Raw genomic sequence first — 21124 nt, forward strand, 5'->3', positions numbered from 1 at the left:
TCACATGACAGCCTCATTTAACATGATGAGACTTACTTCTCACTGTTTATGTCACACATAATGTCCTATATCAGTAGGAAATATTTGAGGTCTTTATCTGAGGTTTAAACCAAAAGTAATTCTCCATGGTAGCTAATGGCTAACTAATTCAATTATAATTTAAAAACTAACAAAAGCTTTCTCATGCCAAAACAACAAAAGCTTCTTCTATTTTTGCTCCATAGAATCAAGCCTAATTAACAAAGAATAATTGGGTGCTTTTTGTAGCTCCTGATACATTTCTGTGTGGCTGACTGGACATTACTATCTGCTATTAGCGTGACCACGTGCAGCCTATTTGCATGACTGCATCTCCCCCTATGAGCCTTTTCAGGCCCTGAGGTCCGACGGAGAAGCCCTCCTCTCAATCTCACCTTTGTTGCAAGCATGGCTGGTGGGGTTGAAGGAGAGGGCCTTCTCAGTAGTTGCTCCCCGGCTCTGGAACACCCTGCCCAAGGAGATTAGACTGGCCCCCACTTGAATAATTTTTGGGAAGCAGTCGAAAACATTGCTTTGGAAACAGGCATTTGAAAATGACTAATTGTAAACCAAGAGATGGTGGTTTTAATGGAATTAATTTTAATTGGATTTTCTTGCTTTTACCAACAAGAACAGGTTCTGTGATTTTTTAATGGTACTATATGACTTAATTGTTGTAAAGTGTTATATTTATATGGGTAATATTTATGAGTTATAATTAATATATTTATTAGGATTTATATTTCTTCTCTGTGTTGTGATTGTCTTTTTGATCTAGTTGCATTGATTTAACCTTTTTCGGATTATAAATGTGACTGGTATTATGTACATTGTTTCCTCTTGTAAGCCACCCCGAGTCCCCTTGGGGAGAGGGGGCAGGATATAAATAAAGCATTATTATTATTATTATTATTATTATTATTATTATTATTATTATTATTGGGCAGTGAGTGATGTGAGGCAGAAGCAGGGTGCTGTAGGAAAAAACAGTGGTACTTGTCTTGCTCAGTGCCCCCAAAGTTCATTTGCTGTTTCCAGGTATTAATAGGATGTTCTCTAATTACTAATGCTGAAAAAATATCTAGTTGACTTTTGTGCATAGGATACAAGGGTGCACCATCTTGCTATTTGTGTTAAACTTGGGCTAGCCTTGTGATTGCATAAAGAATTGGAATCATGAAACTGATAATGAATTACCTTATCATATACATTCTTGTCATTTGATGGGGTCATTTCTTAAAGAAACCAAACCTTGTGTTTTTTGTTTAAGGACAATCAGAGACTCAGGGTGCATTTAAACTGTAGAAGTAAGACTGAATCTACACTGCCAAATAATGCAGTTTGAACCTGTATAGTGCAAAGGGAAGTCATCAAGAGTGGAGACAGCAGCAGTAAAGAGACAAGGATATGGGAAGAAGCCGTGTGTGCCAGGAGTGTGAGGCAGCAACTTTCCATTGCTTCTTCCTGTTTCCTTAACTCTTCGTCACTGCCGTCTCTACTATTGATGTCTGCCTCTTGCTTCCCACTGGGTTCTTTCCAGTTCTATCAGCTGTTAATGCCACTTTTGATCCTATTTTTAAAAAACAAACAAACAAAAATCCTGCAATACTAAGACAATGGCAGTGGCAAAGAGAAGCAGCCTGGAGAGGAGAAACTGCACATATAAACCATGTTGCATCAGCAGTGGGAGGAGGCAGCATAAAAGGCAGTAGGGCAGCAGCATCAAGTGAGGGGTGGGGAGGCTTTCTGGAGGCTGTCCAAGACAGTTGGGCAACAAAACAAATAAGTAAAGTTGGAATGAGAACTAAACAAGGTTTTCCCAAAAATCAAGTCCCAAAAAATATGTGTCCTAAAACTGATGACATTTTATAATGAAATACAGCAATTAGATTTTGCTTAAAATCACCAGATTTCTTATACAGTATACTTCCAAGTGGCATATGGATCAACCTGTATTGGGGTGGCAAATCCATGTTCTGTTTTACATCTGGTCCACCAATAGTTGCCTTGAAATAAACAGTGTTCTGATGATGCTGAATTTCTGCAAGGATAGGGTCCAACATTGAGAGCTGACATTCAACTTAAAACCACTGTGGGAGAACTGGCAGCACAGTTGAGAGTGGATTTTCTGTCTCTGTAATAGTTATGCCGTCGTGCCTGGGGCCTTTAGTTCTTAGTGAAATCCAGGGGATTGCTTCTTGCCCTCCTTTAGAGAACTGGAACTCTCAAGGATCAAGACACTATAGATAACTCGAAATAGTCTTTATTGTTCACAATGAGTTATCTTTCTTAGGCATAAACTTGATGTTTCAACAGGGGTAAAGAAAATATACGTTACAGTCTCTGAAGTGTTGGATCCAAGGAGTTTTCCAGCTGAGAAGCTTTCCAAGTTCCCTCTTTCTCAATGGCTGTGAAAGTCTGAACATTCACAACCCCAGTCCAATGACCTATATTGAAGGCCAAAGTCTTCTTCTCGATGCCAAAGGACTGGTTTGAAGGCGCTTAAGATTCCGTAACGTCGCCCAGGGTGAACTGGGCATGAAGAATGAATCTTAAGAGTACAAACTTAAGAATTGGTGATAAGAGATGTCTTGACTGAGGGCTTTAGAGACAAGCCTTTCTCACGTCCATCTGCTGAGTTGTTTGATGGCGGAATGAAAAGAAAGCACTTCCCTCTTCCCTAGGAAGGGGTGGAGTCAAACAATTGAGCTGGGGGAGCAATTCAACTGGTGCAAAATAACATTTATTGACAGCTATAGATAACCAAACAATTTAGCTATACATTCACATATAAGTAGGGCCAGATGAGCCGTCACAATAGTAGAAACATGATTTGCTCTACCACATTGCCAAGATCCGTTTTTCTTGATGACATTTTAAAACGTATGATATGAATGGTGTGCTTTCAAATGTATCATTGACATGACTGCTATCATCATCAATTACAGCAGATATGGGACTAGACAACATAGTTGCATTCTTCAGCTAACCACTAGCAGTGCCATTCTCAGATTCATGGCTTCAGATGAGAGTCCGGCTATTCAATCAGTCCTCTCAGTTACAGCAATGTACAAAGTACAAAGGAGTGATCCCGGATCAGACTTTAAGTAAGTAATAGTTGCACTGCATGTGGGCATTGCTTTTAATCCTGAAACAGCAGTTTCATCACCGTATCAAATTTTAAATAGAACAAAAAAAATTGAAAGGGGCACTTGAATTCCATTAGATTACCAGTCAAATATAAATGCTAAAATGCTGGTCACAGAAAGGAGAAAAAAAGTACCAGAAAGAAGAAAGATATATCTGGGGAAAGCTATAAAACAGAGTGACAAACTGATATCCATGGACTGTTAGAACTGGCCCGCCTAAAAATAAATGAACAGCTTTTCTGCTTTTTTAAAAAAAGATTATGCCTCCTCTTTCTTATAAGCAAGGATACAAATGTCAATTGGATTAGTTTCCCAACTGCTTTCATGGATATAACAGCATTAATTGTTGCATAATACTATTTTCAATTCAGTTAAAATATGTGGGCAGTAGTTTAAATGGAGGTGCCACATAGAGCTCTTTGGTGGAAATCCTTTTGCTGCCTGCTATGCCAATTATGTTATCTGTCTGTCTGATTCATACAATACCTGTGTGTGATTGTTTGGATGAGTCTCCTCACAGTATAATAATGCAGAAGCTTGACAGTTAGTTCTCCTGCTGTGCTGCTTTTGTGTTTTGCACTGACTTTTCTAAGGATGTGTTTCGGCTTGTTCCATCTCATCATATCCTGTCAACTTTTACTGAAGGCCTGTGAACTCCATTTTGTGCATCCTTTTCATGTCCAGATTTCAGCAAGCACCATGCTTTCTAACATCTGTAATAATGTTTCTGTGAAAGGTGCTTTCCCCTATAGACTTCCTACTAGAACATTCACTTTATTTTTTTTAAAACCCAGTACATTTAAACATTAGCTAATCTGTGAATGTTTAGGTCTTGGGTTTTTTTTTTCTTTTTTCCTTAACTAAATTAATACATTTGAAATTTCTCTGTTTATCTGTTTTGAAGCTCTATTTGATAATTGTCTTTAGATTGTTTTAAAAGTTTTAAGGAGTATTTTTATGTATTTTAAACAGTTTTAATTATTTTTCTTTGTGTATTGCTTTGGGAGCCTCTGAGAGGTGATACAGAAATATCTTAATAACTTGAAATAAATAAGTCTTTAATGACTGCATAACAGACATACTTCAACAGATGACAACCTTCCCCCCACCGGTGATCAAGTGAACCAAAACAAATTATGAATTCAATTTGCCAGCACTCAGTCACAGATATCTCTCATTCTCATAAACCCTTGTGCCGGCAGGACTAAAGACTGATAGGTTAGAGGTTCGAATCTGGGGAGAGTGCAGATGAGATCCCTCTGTCAGATCCAGCTCCCCATGCGGGGGCATGAGGAAAACCTCCCACAATGGTGGTAAAACATCAAACATCCGGGCGTCCCTAGGCAATGTCCTTCCAGACAGCCAATTCTCTCACACCAGAAGTGACTTGCAGTTTCTCAAGTCACTCCTGACACGAAAAAACAAAACAAAAAAATAACCTCATTCTCATGACTCATGTCAAAAAACACACATTTTTTTCAAAGAAAAATATTAGGCCTGTGTGATCAATGAAAAAATGTTTTAATACTCATTACTAAATTAGGGGAACACAGAGAATTGTTTCTAAAGTGTTTCTAAAATATCGTTAGGGTTCTGTAACTATAATGAAGTAATGAATTCTTTGTTACTTTTGTTAAGTAATCGTGCTGGGGGAAGTTCAAACCCAGCCCTTCTGGGGGAGAAGTGGCACCCATGACGTAGACCTGGAGCCATTTACAAAACTTATATAACTTGTTTGAAAGCCATAGATCAGTGTTTTGAATCTTAAGTTTTTTGCATGGCCACCCTTTGTATTTCTAAAGGGTGGCTTCATATTTATGGCTTCGTATTTATGAATCTAATGAATTATAGGGTTACAGCCTGTGCTGGACGGGGTCGCACTCCCCTTGAAGGCGCAGGTTCGCAGCTTGGGTGTGACCCTGGACTCATCGCTGAGCCTGGATCCCCAGGTTTCAGCGGTGACCAGGGGAGCATTTGCACAGCTTCGGCTCGTGCGCCAGCTGCGCCCGTATCTTGGGAAGTCTGACTTGGCCACGGTGGTACACGCTTTGGTCACATCCCGCCTCGACTACTGCAACGCTCTCTATGTGGGGCTGCCCTTGAAGACGGCCCGGAAGCTCCAGCTAGTCCAGCGCACGGCAGCCATGTTGTTAACCGGAGCGGGACGCAGGGAGCACACAACGCCCTTGCTGTCCCAGCTCCACTGGCTGCCGATCTGCTACCGGGCCCAATTTAAGGTGCTGGTGTTATCCTACAAAGCCCTAAACGGTTCCGGCCCAAAATACCTTGAGAACCGCATCTCGGCCTACGAGCCCACGAGGACCTTGAGATCATCTGGGGAGGCCCTTCTCTCGGTCCCGCCTGCCTCACAGGCACGCCTGGTGGGGACGAGAGAGCGGGCCTTCTTGGTGGTGGCCCCCCGGCTATGGAACTCCCTCCCTGCTGAAATCAGACAGGCGCCTTCCCTCATGGCCTTCCGCAAGGGCCTGAAAACCTGGCTCTTCGAAAAGGCCTTCATTTAAGTGCTATGTTTTTGGAATGACCACCGGAATGGACTATGACTATGAGATTGATTATGACCCCAAACAAGACGAAGCGGATTTTTAGTTTAATTAGTTGTGTATTCGTAAGATGTTTGTTATGGTCTTGATCTATTGTAAACTGTTGTCTTTTCTATGTTCTATGTTTTGTACACCGCCACGAGTCGCCCTCGGGCTGAGAGTGGCGGTTAACAAGTGCAAATAATAAATAAATAATAAATAAATTACAAACAAAAAACATCAAATTACAAATGAAGTTTTGCACAGCCCTAACACACACCAAAACTATATTAAGTTGTAATGGGAATATTTTACTTTTCTAGAAGTCTTGAATTGGTAGATTTCCATATTCTAACACTTTTTCTTTCTAAAACTGCATGCATTTTTAAATCCAATATCTGAATCCTGTCAAAACAAATATTTTCATGAACATCTTCTGCATTTTACTTGTCTTCAGGGGTTGGTGCAGTAGCAATATTACACACATTTCCATAGCACAATTCTTAGAGTTCAGTGAAAGTTTCTATTTATAATGACAGTTGGCATGTATATCACAGTCATATCTATAGCGTGCAATTATAGTGGTTTGAGGAGAAGGCACTACAGTTCCCCAACAGAGAATTCAAAGAACTTCCTAAGCTATAAATCACAGGATGCAGGCATGGCAGTTAAACTGTTATCAAATTTCTATAATTGCACATATAGATAAAGGTTAGGCAACATGCTTTGAACATCGGAATTAACACTCCAAAATTTCAGTAACACTTCAACCAATATGCCTGCCATTTAAATGCATGTACAATATGGTACTATCATAAATAAGTGCCAGGGAAGTCCATAGTTCATAAGGAGAGAACCAGTAATTTGCACACATATTCCACTATTCTCAACTGAATATAATACATTTTATTATAAACACATAAATTATCAATTTGTGGGGGTTTGACTATTAAGAATTTGCATTTATAATCAGCCCCCCCCCCCCATATCCATGAGTTTGACAATTGTGGATTTGAATATCTGCAGGAAGTCCAAGACCAGCTGTAGCACAGAGTAAACTGGGAGGGCAGCTGGGGCTGTGGGTGGGAAGTCAGGCCTCTTCTAGCCTCCTCCAGCTTCTCCTTTGCTTACCTTCCTGCTTCTCTTTGTGCAAATAAAGCTTAGGCCATGATCACCTAAGCTTCAGTCACAGTGGGCAAAGGAGTCTGGAGAAATTGGGAAGCTGAGGTGCTTTCTCCCTCCACTGGATCTGCCTTCTCCCCTTCCTGTGTGTCCCTCTCCCCTGCATCTGGATCTCACATGGGGGCTCAATTGCTGTGGAGAGAAATCTGGGTGGGTGGACAGGGAGGCTGGAAAAGGGGTCGAGCATCTTCCTTCCTTTCTCTACTAGCCACCACTTTCATCTGCCTCTTTCTCTGCCTGTCTCCATCGGGAGTTTTTTGACTATGTCAATCACCAAAGGTCTGTCACCCCCAACTTTTGATGCAGAGATGAACAGTGAATGGTTGGAAGGGAAGTGTCTTTCGGTTCTCTTTACACTTTTCCATGCCAGCCATTAGCATTTGACTTTGCAAGGATCATGAGGACCAAAGTGGTGATGGTGCATCATTTCCACATTCTGACCCCTTCCTCCCCTCTAGAGTGTCCAGTAGGTATTTGCATGTTTTCCACATTTGTCAGGCTTCTCCACACCTAACCTCCGTGAATGTGGAGGGCCAACTGTCTGTACATAAGGAGATAGATTGGAGATGAGGCCCAAATTTAAACACAAAATTCAGTATACAAACCTTGTACAAATAGCTTGATGGTCATTGTCTACAATATTTTAAATAATTTTGTGCATAAAACAATGTTAGTTTACATTGAATTATCAAAAAGCAGAAGTTTTATATGTACAATTTTGCACACACACACACACACACACACACACACACATATATATAACATAAAAAATCAAGATTATGGCAACCAGACTGATTGATAACTGGCAAATAGAGGGAGAAAACGTGGAGGCCATGACAGACTTTGTATTTCTAGGTGCAAAGATTACTGAAGATGCAGACTATAGCCAGGAAATCAGAAGATGCTTGCTTCTTGGGAGGAGAGCAATGTCCAATCTCGATAAAATAGTGAAGAGTAGAGACATCACACTGGCAACAAAGATCCACATAGTAAAAACAATGGTATTCCCCGTAGTAACCTACGGATGTGAGAGCTGGACCATAAGAAAGGCTGAGTGAAGGAAGATAGATGCTTTTGAACTGTGGTGCTGGAGGAAAGTTCTGAGAGTGCCTTGGACTGCGAGAAGATCCAACCAGCCCATTCTTCAGGAAATAAAGCCCAACTGCTCATTGGAGGGAAGGATATTAGAAATAAAGATGAAGTATTTTGGCCACATAATGAGAAGACAGAAAGCTTGGAGAAGACAATGATGCTTGGGAAAATAGAAGGAAAAAGGAAGGGGGGCCAACCAAGGGCAAGATGGATGGATGGTATCCTTGAAGTGATTGGCTTGACCTTGAAGGAGGTGGGGGTGGTGATGGCTGGCAAGGAGCTCTGGCATGGGCTGATCCATGAGGTCACAAAGAGTCAGAAGCGATGGAAAGAATAAACAATGATATATATATATATATATATATATATATATATATATATATTTGTAATTGCTTATTGGTAATTTATGGATAATGTGTTAAGTCAATTGTTATATGTTGTATGGAACCACTGCTGTTTCTACTGTTTCTACTGTTTGTGAACCGCTGTGAGTCGCCTTCGGGCTTGAGATACAGCGGTATATAAGCAAAGTAAATAAATAAATAAATAAATAAATAAATAAATATACTGTGTTTGTATACACAGAGAGAGAGAAAGAGTTTTGGATTTCCAGATAAGGGATGTTCAATCTGTATGTTAATGTGAACAAGTGATTAATTTCATATATGCATAACTAAATGTATTCACTGGAATAATTGTATACTCCAATGAAACACTTGTTATTTTTAAACTTTGATAGCTCACATAGCCCAGTAACCTGAATGAATTCAGTCACTATAGTATTGCATTTAACTCATGAAGTTACCACACATCAAGTGTTACTCTACAGTGTCCATGTTAAGGGGGAAAAAAACTGGCCCTCTGAGGCTTTTTCAGATCAAAAATGCTATACATATAGAAAATGAGTACAAGAAGAGAAATGTTCTCAAATGCTATTCATTTCAAAGTGGTAAAGGTCAAGAGGGCTTTCTGATATGATTTTTTTCTGAATAAGAGCATTGGCTGTTAGTCAACATGGCTTTTCTTTTTACTCTATCAAAACCCTTTTCAGAAAGTGGCAGAAAAAGAAAGCCAATGAAAAATAATATTTTAAGGACTCTTACTACTATTTGATCCACTGTCTCCTAACAATGGGACACCTTTGTGCCAATTCACAAGCACCAAATACAAATGTAAATATGAATTAAAAAAAGAAAACACCTGATTATCGTTTTCCTGGCATCCCTATTTCTATGTAAGCCAAATATAACAATATTACACCTAGAAATGTTTGCATCAATGTAAAAACAAACATAATTTATATCTATATATTTAGCATCATTGATGTAATAGTTAACTGTATGCCCAGTATTAGCATACTAATCAGCCTTTTGTCTCAATCATATGCTAACAGAATAAGTAAAATATGTAGAGCTTGGTATATAAGAGCTAGTGACTCAATTTGAATGCCAGACTTGAATCTACAAGAACTCGCTGGGGATCAGAAAAAGACTCCAATCAATCCCCGGAAGTATTATTTTTACTCCTGCATGACACATTGCCCTAAGCACATGTGTAAGGCTTGCCCATGAGTCATGAAATCTGCCTTTACAGTTCATTAATCTTAACTCTCAGCTTCCATTGGGAGAGGACAAGGATACAGATAGCATAAAAGTCATTTTAAGCCTTTGAGGATACAGGTTTTTTGAATGCACATTACTTGATATGCTGGTATTGCACGAATCCTCATGTTGTAAGAATACATAGCATTTGATAATACAAATGTGACATATTTTTGAAAGTCTAAAACCTCGCTCAAAACATGACTGCCAGAATTTTTAGATGAAGATAAAACACTAATAAGAAAACGGAACATTTGTAAAACAAAAACTCTATGTCAAAAGAGCTTCATGGTATGTTTTCTTTGTACCAGTTAGACCATATAATGTTCAGAGATGAAACACATGTATCACTATCTGTCCATTGATCAATCAACCCTACCAATTTACTTAAAAATCAAGCATAAGGTAGACAGCAGATGGTTCTCTGAAAACCATGTTCAATTGGAATCTAGCCACCTGTAACTTAAAACCATTAGACCTAGTTATATTCTTTGAGGCAACACCCTCTGTGGTAGTCCTTGGGATATTTAATATACTTAAAATGATTCTAGCTTGTATATCAAACATTCAGTTTTTAACATTCAATTACTTAACTTATGCTTGGGTTATTTAAACGTACTATTATCACATGATCTCTTAGAGAACTAACTTCCATTCTCTAATATCCTATCCTATCTGATTTGTTGTCAGTCCACTCTTTGAGCTTCATGAAAATCTACCATTTGCCAAAATATACAATCCCGTTCTTTTCTTTTCCATTTCTAGTTGAATAGCTTAATCATTGGTTTGTCCCATCAAATCGAGGTCTGTCCAAGGGCTGCTTGTGGTCTCTTGGTATTCATTTCATTAGTCAACATGTCCATCGGTTGCTTTTTGTTCATGCTATATGCCCTGCCCATCTTATTTTTGCCTCAGAGATTTCATTGACCATGTCATGTACCCTGGTTCTTTATTGCTGATTTTCTCTCTTATTGTCATGCCACATATCCTTCTTTCCATTGCTCTCTGACTCACTGCCAGTTTTTCCTCCTCTAAGTTTGTTGTTGTCCATGTTTCAGATGCATATAACATTGCCGGTAAAACTGTAGTGTTGAAGATATATTCTTTAATATACTTATTTTAATTTCAGGATAGAATTATGTCATTTACCACATATTTTAGCCTTCACCTAATGAGGATTTTTTTTCCATTAGTGTGGGATGGTATGTATGTTGTTATGCTTCAGTAATACAGAATGACCCTCATATCTTTAGTGAATATGTTCTAAGACACACACACTGTGGATATCTGGGGGGAAAGGTAAATGACAAACCTTATATTTTATTACTGTTTTTGGCAAGCATACCATGAAATTGTAGACCTAGAGAGGTCCACCAATGCTTCTGAGTAGAAATCATTTTTTGAGCATGGGTAGGTCAAACCATGGATATTGAATCAGTGGATAAAAGTAACATGCTGTCTAGTGAATTGACGCGTGCTACACTGTTTTAAAGTCTTACTTTTGTACATAAAAGTGAAGGAGGAAAAATTGCTTCATCACACTGTTTCTCAGCCAGCACTCCTGTTCATCTTTGAAGATGTTGCTCCCTTTCACCCCTTGTTGTTCTTTTGCTCTTTGATATTCTTTTATATAGAAAGCTTCAAGAAAAGTACTGAAAGCAATGAGATACTAAAAAGAAAATACAAAACAAATTACCAGTAATAAGAAAAGCACTTCCATGGAGTATAATTCATTTTTTTTTCTTTTAGGGCACAGGGAAATAAAGAAGAAACAGTCCATATTTTTGGTTGGGAAAAGTCAATGCATATTATTTAATCAACATTTAGATCGATACTATTTTTCTCTTCCAATCCCAGGGGGTAGTGGAGGTTACAAAGTTGTTCTTGCAGGCATTTTAGGTACAGGCACAGTTGTGTATACTGAAGTTAAATCCAGACAAGATAGAGATTATGTTGGTCAGAAGTTCTGTAAATGTGGTGGGAGGAATAGATTCATTTTGAGGCAACAAAGTACACAGCTTGGCAATAGTTCCTGATCTCTAGACAGATATGGCAGCAGTGTTGAGGAACCACTTTTTACTAGCTTTGTCTCCTAATGAAGACATTTCTGTTTTGTTTTTCCTTTCCTTTTCTGTGAACTAAATAGAAGCCATCATTCTCTAGAAATGGTTTAAAACATCCTAGACTGCTTTGAAAACAACCTAAAATTTTCTGTTTGTAAAAAAATGCTGCTGCCATGCTATTTTATAATACCTCTTATTTCCTTTTTTTACTGTTTATTTTCAAACTCAATTGAAAGTGCCTATCATGGCTTTCAAAGCCCTAAATGATTTAGGCTTAAAATACACAAAGTGAACAAACTATTCATATTGGACACACATTCAGATTATTTTTCTATTTAAGCAAGAGAAAGTATGTAGAGCTCCAGCCTGCATCAAAAACAACATATGTAAGCCTCCCTATCTGCGGTTATTTTCTTTTAAAATTACATCTTGCCATTATTAAATACCAGTTCTTTGAAAGACACCATGCAATTGATGCTTATGATGTTTAAATTCCTTCATACACAAACAAATCATTGGAAGGAGAAATCCAGGTGGTGGTAAAAAAATTCCCATGTTGGTTGATTACTGCTTATGATACAGGAAAAAAGGATAAATAGGTATGCGTTGTGTATTTAGTGTATCAGGAAGACTGTCCTTGAGAAATCTCCTGCCTTTGGAACTGGCATCAGAAAATTTGTTTTCTGTTCCATCTATTTATGAGACCTGGAGGGGGGAGGCAGAATAAATGTTCGTGTTGAAACTCCATTTTGATAGAGATTTGTGTAGGTTCCTTTTTTTCATGTTTTAGATAATTATTTTAAAATAATTTTAGTTTGGCTTTTGTGAGGATAAGCCTTCTGTGTAAATGAAGGATTGCATTGAGGATTGTGCTATTAGATTATTTTACTACCCGCGTTCTATGTACCTTTCAATTAATATACTCAGAGCAATTAAACTTTCTATAATTATCCCAAATCCTATTTTCACCCACCTCTCTGTGGGGAAAACAGGACAGCTGGACATTTGCCAAATAGTCCATTTTACAATTGCTTACACTTCAGAAATAGCAATCACCACTAGTTACTTAAAATGCATTGGGCAACAATTAGCAATTGACTTCTTTCTTTACTGTAGCAAGAAAGAAAACAATTCCATACAATTCACTGCCCATTGTATAGCTGGATAGCAGCAGGCCATAGCATAAAACCTACATTCCCAGTGTACTAACATCATAATCAAATGAAGGAGCTTTTATGGCAGAATAAACATTGCTATTTCATAATAATATGTAAACAGCCACTGTTTTGGGGAATATAGACATTAAAATGCATAGATCTAATTCAAACTGTCTTTTCCAAACTGATTTAAACAAGAGTGTTAATAGTGGCTGTTAATAGTGTATTGTAATAGTCTTTATACTTTTATACTAGAAAAAGTTTTAAATATATATCGCTTTGAGTCAATTTGTTGTATTGGGCCCAATATTGAGAGAAAGATAGGATATAAATGGAATAAATAAATGTTAAAAATGGAGAAGACTAAAAACAATTTATGCTATTATGGAGTTGTTGATTTGTTTTAGATTTATTAACATATTTGAGGCTCTTTTTCTTTTTTGTGCATTAGTTTTCTGTTAACTGTGACACTGTTTTCGTATTATTTACAGATTTGGTGCAGACATATATATTTAAAATGCAAATCCTTGCTGCAATCAAATTAGTCAATTGAAAGAAAAGAACACATAAAGGAAGGACAAATAAATTTAAATGATACACATCAAAATATAGCAATCATTCCCCAGCCAGTGAATTTGGAATACTATATTTATGATAGTGAAAATAGTTATTAGATTTGTGACTTTCAATAACCATATTATTCACAAGTGACATTATTTTAGTATAGTTGTTTATTCATCACTGAAAAGTACCAAGTTTCCATAAAGAGTTATTCCAATAAGAGATTAGACTTTGCCCCATCTCTACTGCCCTATAATGCAGTTTCAAACTGTATTATATGGCAGTGGAGATGGGACCTTTGATTCCATCACTGAAAAAGGCAACATCTCGTATTTCTTTCTTTCTGCATATGGATCTCTTCCATTGCAATGAAAAGACGAGACCTTACCAACTTCCCTTGTGCTTCTCTAATGTGCTCATTATTGTCCTTATAATTATTACTGCTTTTTGCTAATCTTTTAAATTTATTTATTACAGTTGAGTAAGTGGATGAAGATAATGGATGAGTTGTTATTGTTGTGGCAGTTTTAGTAGAATAAATAATAAATAATAGGTGCTTTTTAAAAGATATCATGCAGAAATAATTAACATACCTACAACCTTAGAAAGCCATCAGTGTAGAATATATGGCCTTGTGGGTTTTTGTAACTTTTCTAAAAACAGACTTAAAGTATGTTGAATCTGTACGATGCCATTGGTACCATATTTTATGGGAGAATTGCCTTGTGAAAGATAAGTAGTTAAAGTTGTTCTTGACTTTCACTTTTGTTTCTGACATCTCAGGGCCCTTCTACACAAGCTATAAAGTCCCAAAGTAACTGGGTTAAAAATGTGTGTGGGTGTGTGTGTGGGTAAATGATGTGCAGGAGGGATCAGGTTAAGAGCTTTAAAAAGCATGTATTTAAAAGGTGTGCTTATAACCTGATTCTGCCTGAAAAATGTTCATCTTTGCATGACTGTATACCCTTTCAGTCATGCAAAACATGGGCTTTCCTTCCCTCCCCCCTGTGTAGACTCCTCCAGTGCATGTGCATTTTTTAAAAGCCTGAAACAGCTGATCAGCTGAGTGGACTATAAAATGTACACACTAGTGATTCAAAGGAAACACAAATTGAGAGCAATTAGAACACTCTGAAACTCTTTATTTTATACTTTGCAATCTTAAACAGAGGTTGAATTAAAAATTGGGAGAAAAGAGATCTGATGGAAGTCTTTTTTTAAAAAAAAATTCTGTTATGTGCTGGGCCTCATATGTGTGCATGCAAATTTGCTTGTGTTTATATTAAGATATTTGCATGTGTGCATATACGGTCCAGCAGATGACGGAGGTTTTTTTTTAAAACTTCTGCCAGATGTCCCACATCTGCTCCCCATCTTGATCTTCTTCAAAAGAAGACTGTGAGGATAGTGGGGGACCAAGTCCCAGGACTGACTAAAGGACTCTCTTATCCTAACTCTTCTTAGAGCAAATATATCTGAAATAATGTTGTACCATACAAATTAAAAAGCTTGAATGTTGCTTTCTGAAACCCCTGAGTTCCACAATTCTAAGGTTTCATGAAGGTAATTCCTCTAACTGGAGGCTTTTAAACAGAGGCTGGATGGCCATCTGTCAGGGGTGCTTTGAATGCAATATTCCTGCTTCTTGGCAGTGGGTTGGACTGGATGGTCCATGAGGTCTCTTCCAACTCTATGATTCTATAACTCAAAAGAAATTAAAATATTAAATGAATGTGTGTTTTCAAAGCTCAGTCTGGGGTGATTATTGTATATTCAGTTTTACCTACATCATAAAAAATACTACCTAAATAGTAAATTCTCATGTAGACAGTTGGAGAAGATGAAAAAGTTTGACACACCCCTGTTTGCATCAGTGTTTTTCCATGTCCCTGCAACCAATGCTGTATGACAAAATTGCCATAAAAAAGCACAGGTAAGATTTTCTTTCTCTTATCTAAAATGTTGCACATAGACTAGCAATGAGACATATGTTGTCAGAGAAAGCATATCGACATGAAACAGTTATAATAAACATTGAAGTGATGTAGGAAAATGTCTCAGTTGCAAGCATATCTTGACATAAATTGCATAAAAGATGCCTGGAACTTTAATTATACTCAGATTATAATTATACTATAATACTATTTTTGTAATATTATTTTAGGATCTCAAACTTTTACAACAATAACACTTTAGACAGTGTATATTTCTCTATTTTAGCCCCATTGATCCCATCTACATTGACCATTTAATGCAGTTCAAAGCTAGCTATTTTATCAAATATAAGAGCAATATGAAATTCATATTTGGGGGGAGAGAAGTAATAAGTTTATTTGCTATCACGGTCTCAATATGGCACTATCTTCAGTTACATTATTGGAATATATGGTTGGGTATATGTTTCTTTAAACAACAAACAGCAAATATAAGCTGACAAAGTTAGCAGCTATCTTGCTTTACATGACTGAGTTTGTCATGTGTTCTAAGTGTAGCTTTTTAGCCCAATAGCAACCATAGCATGTGTTATCTTCTTGTATTTCAAATAACTCAAACCTTACAAGAAAAACCTGGGTAAGTACAACAAATGTACATGCTGTGCTGTAGATCTTTAATTGAATTAACATAGAAATTAATAGCCTTTGGGAATTGAAGACTGTATTTGAATGGAATGAATTTTTGTGCATGAATGCTAGTTCTTATAAACAAACTTCTTTCCTTGTAAATATTTTGAGAACTTATTATAAAGTTGACTCTCCATATCTATGGGTTCTATGTTCATGGATTCAACTGTCCATGGCTTGAAAATATTTTTTTAAGTGCCATTGTATGTAATGGGACATGAGCATTCATGAATTTTGGTTTCCATAGCGCAACGTAGAACCAAACTTAAGGGGATATCAGGGACCCACTGCACTCAGCTACAGTTAGCCACAAAGTGAGATAATATGTCTCATAAATGTGAATAATGTTGGGATGAATGAGGGAAGTGTGTTCCAACAGATGATATTGGATTGTGGATGTTTTGTTTAGATTTATGTTATTATAGAATTTTGTCTGATTATGTGTAGTTTAATTTATTGATGTCTGGTTTAATTTACTGATGTTAGGTTTTAATTTGCTATTAGGCTTTAATGTTACTTTTATATGTGGGGGTTTTCTGGGACTTTATGTTAGTATCGTGTGTTTTATGTAGACATTGAATGTTTCCCATTGTTAGACTAGAATCTGCACTGAGTCCCCTCGGGAAGATAAGATGAAATACAAATAAAGTTGTATTATTATTATTATTATTATTATTATTGATACAAAAGCACAGTATGTCACAGCAAATGAGATCTATATGCTGGATTTCGTATCACAAAATCACAAGTCGAACACTTCCCAAGCATGTAGGACTGTGTGATGTATTTTTGAATGATACGCGCAGATCCAAGTAAGGTGGCCTTTTGCAGTTGACAGATTATGATTTTGTCAATGTTTATTGTTTCCAAATGCCGGCTGAGATCTTTTGGCACGGCACCCAGTGCACCAATGACCACTGGGACCACCTGTACTGGTTTATGCCAGAGCCTTTGTCATTTGATTTTGAGGTCATGATAGCGGCTGAGTTTTTCCTGTTGTTTTTCCTCAATGCGACAGTCACCTGGTATGGCAACATCAATAATCCAGACATTTTTCTTTTCCACAATCATGATGTATGGTGTATTGGGTTCCAAAACTTTGTCAGTCTGGATTCGAAAGTCCCACAGTATTTTTGCATGTTCATTTTCCACTACCTTTGCGGGTTTATGATCCCACCAATCCTTTACTGTTGGCAGGTGGTACTTGTGACATAAGTTCCAGTGAATCATCTGGGCCACAGAGTTGTGTCTTTGTTTGTAGTCCGTCTGTGCAATTTTCTTGCAACAGCTGAGGATATGATCCATGGTTTCATCAGCTTCCTTGCACAGTCTGCATTTTGGGTCATCCGCTGATTTTTCAATCCTAGCCTTAATGGCATTGGTTATGATGGTTTGCTCCTGGGCTGCAAGAATCAGGCCTTCTGTCTTCTTCTTCAGGGGTCGATTCATGAGCCATAACCAGGTCTTCTCTTTGTCAACTTTTCCTTCAATCTTCTCAAGGAACTGCCCATGTAAAGCTTTGTCGTGCCAGCTGTCAGCTCCGATTTGGAGTGCAGTTTTCTTGTACTGACTCTTTGTCTTCTGTGCTTTGAGAAGTTTCTGATTATTGACTTCAATTAAAGCAGGTTCTTGGCTTTCCTTGACATATTCTGCCAGGGCATGTTTTTCTTCTTCAACTGCTTGTTTGACTTGTAAAAGTCCTCTACCCCCAGACTTTCTAGACAGATAGAGCCAGTCAACATCACTGCAAAGATGTAATGAATTATAAATGGTCATGAGTTTTCTTGTTTTCTCTCCCAATTGTCCATTTCTTCCTGCGTCCAGTTTATGATGCCAGCAGTATATCTTATGACAGGTATGGCCCAGGTGTTTATGGCCTTGATGGTATTGCCTCCATTGAGCTTGCTTTTGAGAATTTTTCTGACCCTTTGAATGTATATTATTATTATTATTATTATTATTATTATTATTATTATTATTATTGGCGCCTCCGGTGGCACCATGGGCTAAACCCTTGTGCTGGCAGGACTAAAGACCTACAGGGCAGAGGTTCAAATCGGGAGAGCACAGATGAGTGCCCTCTGTCAGCTCCAGCTCTCTATGTGGGGACATGAGAGAAGCCTTCCACGAGGATTGTAAAACATCAAAGCATTTGGGCAATGTCCTCGCAGACAGCCAATTCTCTCACACCAAAAACGACTTGCAATTTCTCAATTTTCTCCTGACATGAAAAAAATTATTATTATTATTATTATTATTATTATTATTATTATTATTATTATTCTACATGTTATACTTCATCATTAGTTAACATTGGTGGGAATTATGTGTCAACAAAACCTATAGAGCCATGCATCCCTAACTCTTCTACTACAGAGAAAAAACAGGCTAGAATTTTAAAAAAAGGAATATTTTCTTCCTCAGAAAAGAGTGAAAACAGTTAAAACAGAATAGGAATTAAACTCAAGGGGAATACAAACCATATTGAAGACATGATGAGCTATTGATCTCCTGAGAGAATGCTCAAAAGAGGCAATCTAAAAAAAGCTATAAATGACCACATGTTGCCAAAGGTTTCAAATACGGAAATATGTATGGTTCCCTATCCCACCAATCTTTCTTGCACTTATTTTTTGTATTTCTGACATGTTGGAAAGGTTGGGTTTTCTAGTGGTAGGGCATGGGACCAAAACTTTGAATGTTGACTCTCCTAACATTGCATTTGATGCAAGAGGTTGAATGTATGAAGTCTTACAAAGCATTTTCTTCATTATATATGATACACTTGGTGAAAGGAAATTTGTCACCCTAATTCAGATTTATTAAAACATTTTATTAATGCCTCCTTGGCCCTGGAAACCCCATAGTGACTTTGGGCAAGTCATACTCTTATAGCCTTAAATAAGGCAAACCCCTTCTGAACAAATCTTGCTGAAAAAATCTTGCTGAGAAAATTCCATGATAGGTTTGCATGAGGAAATGAAAGGCACACGTCAACAAAAGTCATTAATATCTAGAAATACAGTGGGGAGAAATGAATAGCTAACTGTTTCATACAGTTCATCTATAAACTTAACATTCTCTTCCTAGACTCAGTAGACAATTTCTTCTATTGCTTTTGCACTTCTCTTGAGGCTCTAAGAATGGCTCTGTAGCAGATGGATTTTGGGTAGCCTGGTAAAAGTCAATAATCTAGACGTATTTTTGAAAAAGAAAACAAAAGTCCCATTTCCTCTCAATTATTTAATTCAACAACAAGGAAAGAGTCTTAATGCATAGTTTGTGAGACTCTATGCTCTGTGGTTGATTTTGCTCTGTGATAATGAGGAGGAACAAATCTACTTTGTACTCTGTCCCTAAGGTTGGTTGCTTAAGTTTAGTGACAAAATTGCCTTGGAAGCAATCCTGGTAGTTGGAGAGTCTGATAGATTCACAGCACTAACTTATTCTTTTTATCCCGCTTTGAGTTCTCTTTGGGGGAGATAAAGTGGGGTATAAATGAATATAATAATAATCTCCTCTTCTCCTCTTCTCTACTTAAGAGTGCAAATGCACCTTGTCCAGCAGGAATGACATCAAGGACAAGTTATGTAGATGTTTGAGTTTATTAATATTCTACATGGAATTAGTAACTTTTACATGGAAACTGACAGTGTTGGTGCTCACCAATGGCATTACTGGAAGAGGGAGGATGAGAGCTTTGCTCCCCAAGTAAGAGATGTTCCCTACTTTAGTGGAACATTTAGAGTTTAGGTATATGAAGCAAAGGGGCCAGCAGAGTTACCAAGGGAATGTGAACACAGCAGTTACATTTTTTTCTTTAAACAGTCTGTTCTCTCTCTCTCTCTCTCTCTCCCTGCCTCTAGCTTTCCTTAAAATGTTCATGAAAGTCCAGTGTTCACAGTTCCTGTTTCCAAAGATATCACACTCGTGCTACTCTTTTTTCTAATTCTTTCTCACCTAAAACCTTTGCCAAAGCATCTTGCTGAAACTGAGAAGTGACATAATGATGTGCAAGACACCATGTTGAACCTGGTCACTTTAGTTTTCTCTTTGACAAGTACCTTGTCAAGTTCGAGGTGTCCTAGAGCAGAGAACTTTTGGGGGAAAAGACTTAGCTGGGAGAAAGTCTTTATAACTGAACTCTTTCCTTCTACACACATTCTGCACATTTTTCTTTTTGAATGTGTTGAACTCCAGGCTGTTAAGTCAATTTCTGGTTTGAAGTATGGGTATTGGAAGATCTTAATGCATTGGGTCTAGCCAGTATCTATTTAATGTTAAATAGTAAATCACCACTTCTGGAGGACTTTCGATAGACACAATTTACCCTCTTTTCAAAGGTAAAAGAAAAAAATATATAAAAATTGGTCCAGAGGAGTCTGTGCAGGGAATCAGGAGCTACAAAAACAGCAGGAGTTTTCCCACCTCTGTTGAAGAAAATGTAGGACAGGCAAGCCTATTAATTAATAGCTAATTAAAATGGCTGATTACCTATGATAAGCAATAGCTCATATTTAAAATTACTGGTAAATTGAATAAAGTTATTAATTAGCATAATATTCTTGAAGGAATACTAAATTAACAAAAGCGGTTGCTAACTTGTCAACAATTAACTACTAAGGCAGTTGAAAAAGGATCTTATACTATATTAACATTATCTCTCACTTAAATGCTCTTAATTCTTTTTCACCTTGCTCTTGCAATTAGCCCTTTTTGCTACATGGAAAACATCTACTAGTCATGTGGTATTCTTTGATACTCTGGGTGTGAGAGGAGGACATATTCTTTGGAATGCTGTTTTTGGAAGAGACTCCTAGAATAAAAGCTTGCTTAAGGAAGAGAATATTCTACTCTGCCCAATCCTCCTTTTGAGAATTAGATCAAAGAATATTAACAGAACAGTCTTCTCTTCCAGGCAAGAACGTTATAGAGCCTTTATTCCTTGCTGTTATTGCTTCAGGAGCACACAGCAGGAAGTTGGCTATTACAATTTCTTCACTGCTTTCTTGTACTTGTGATCTTTTAAGATATGATATTAGATATACCTGGTATGTAATAACATATGCTTACCCCTGCTCTAAATCTAATCTTCTAGACATATCTGATACCATAAATGAAATATCACAACAATATTATG

The 21124-nt window shown here is 37.4% G+C and overlaps 1 protein-coding gene across 8 annotated transcripts in view; it reads left to right on the plus strand.

Annotated features, from left to right (window-relative positions):
- Nucleotides 1-21124, plus strand: part of LOC132769389 (contactin-4) — a 643374-nt gene that overhangs the window by 240780 nt on the left and 381470 nt on the right. The window lies entirely within an intron of this gene.

This window comes from Anolis sagrei, chromosome 2 (assembly GCF_037176765.1).
Source record: "Anolis sagrei isolate rAnoSag1 chromosome 2, rAnoSag1.mat, whole genome shotgun sequence".
NCBI lineage: Eukaryota > Metazoa > Chordata > Lepidosauria > Squamata > Dactyloidae > Anolis > Anolis sagrei.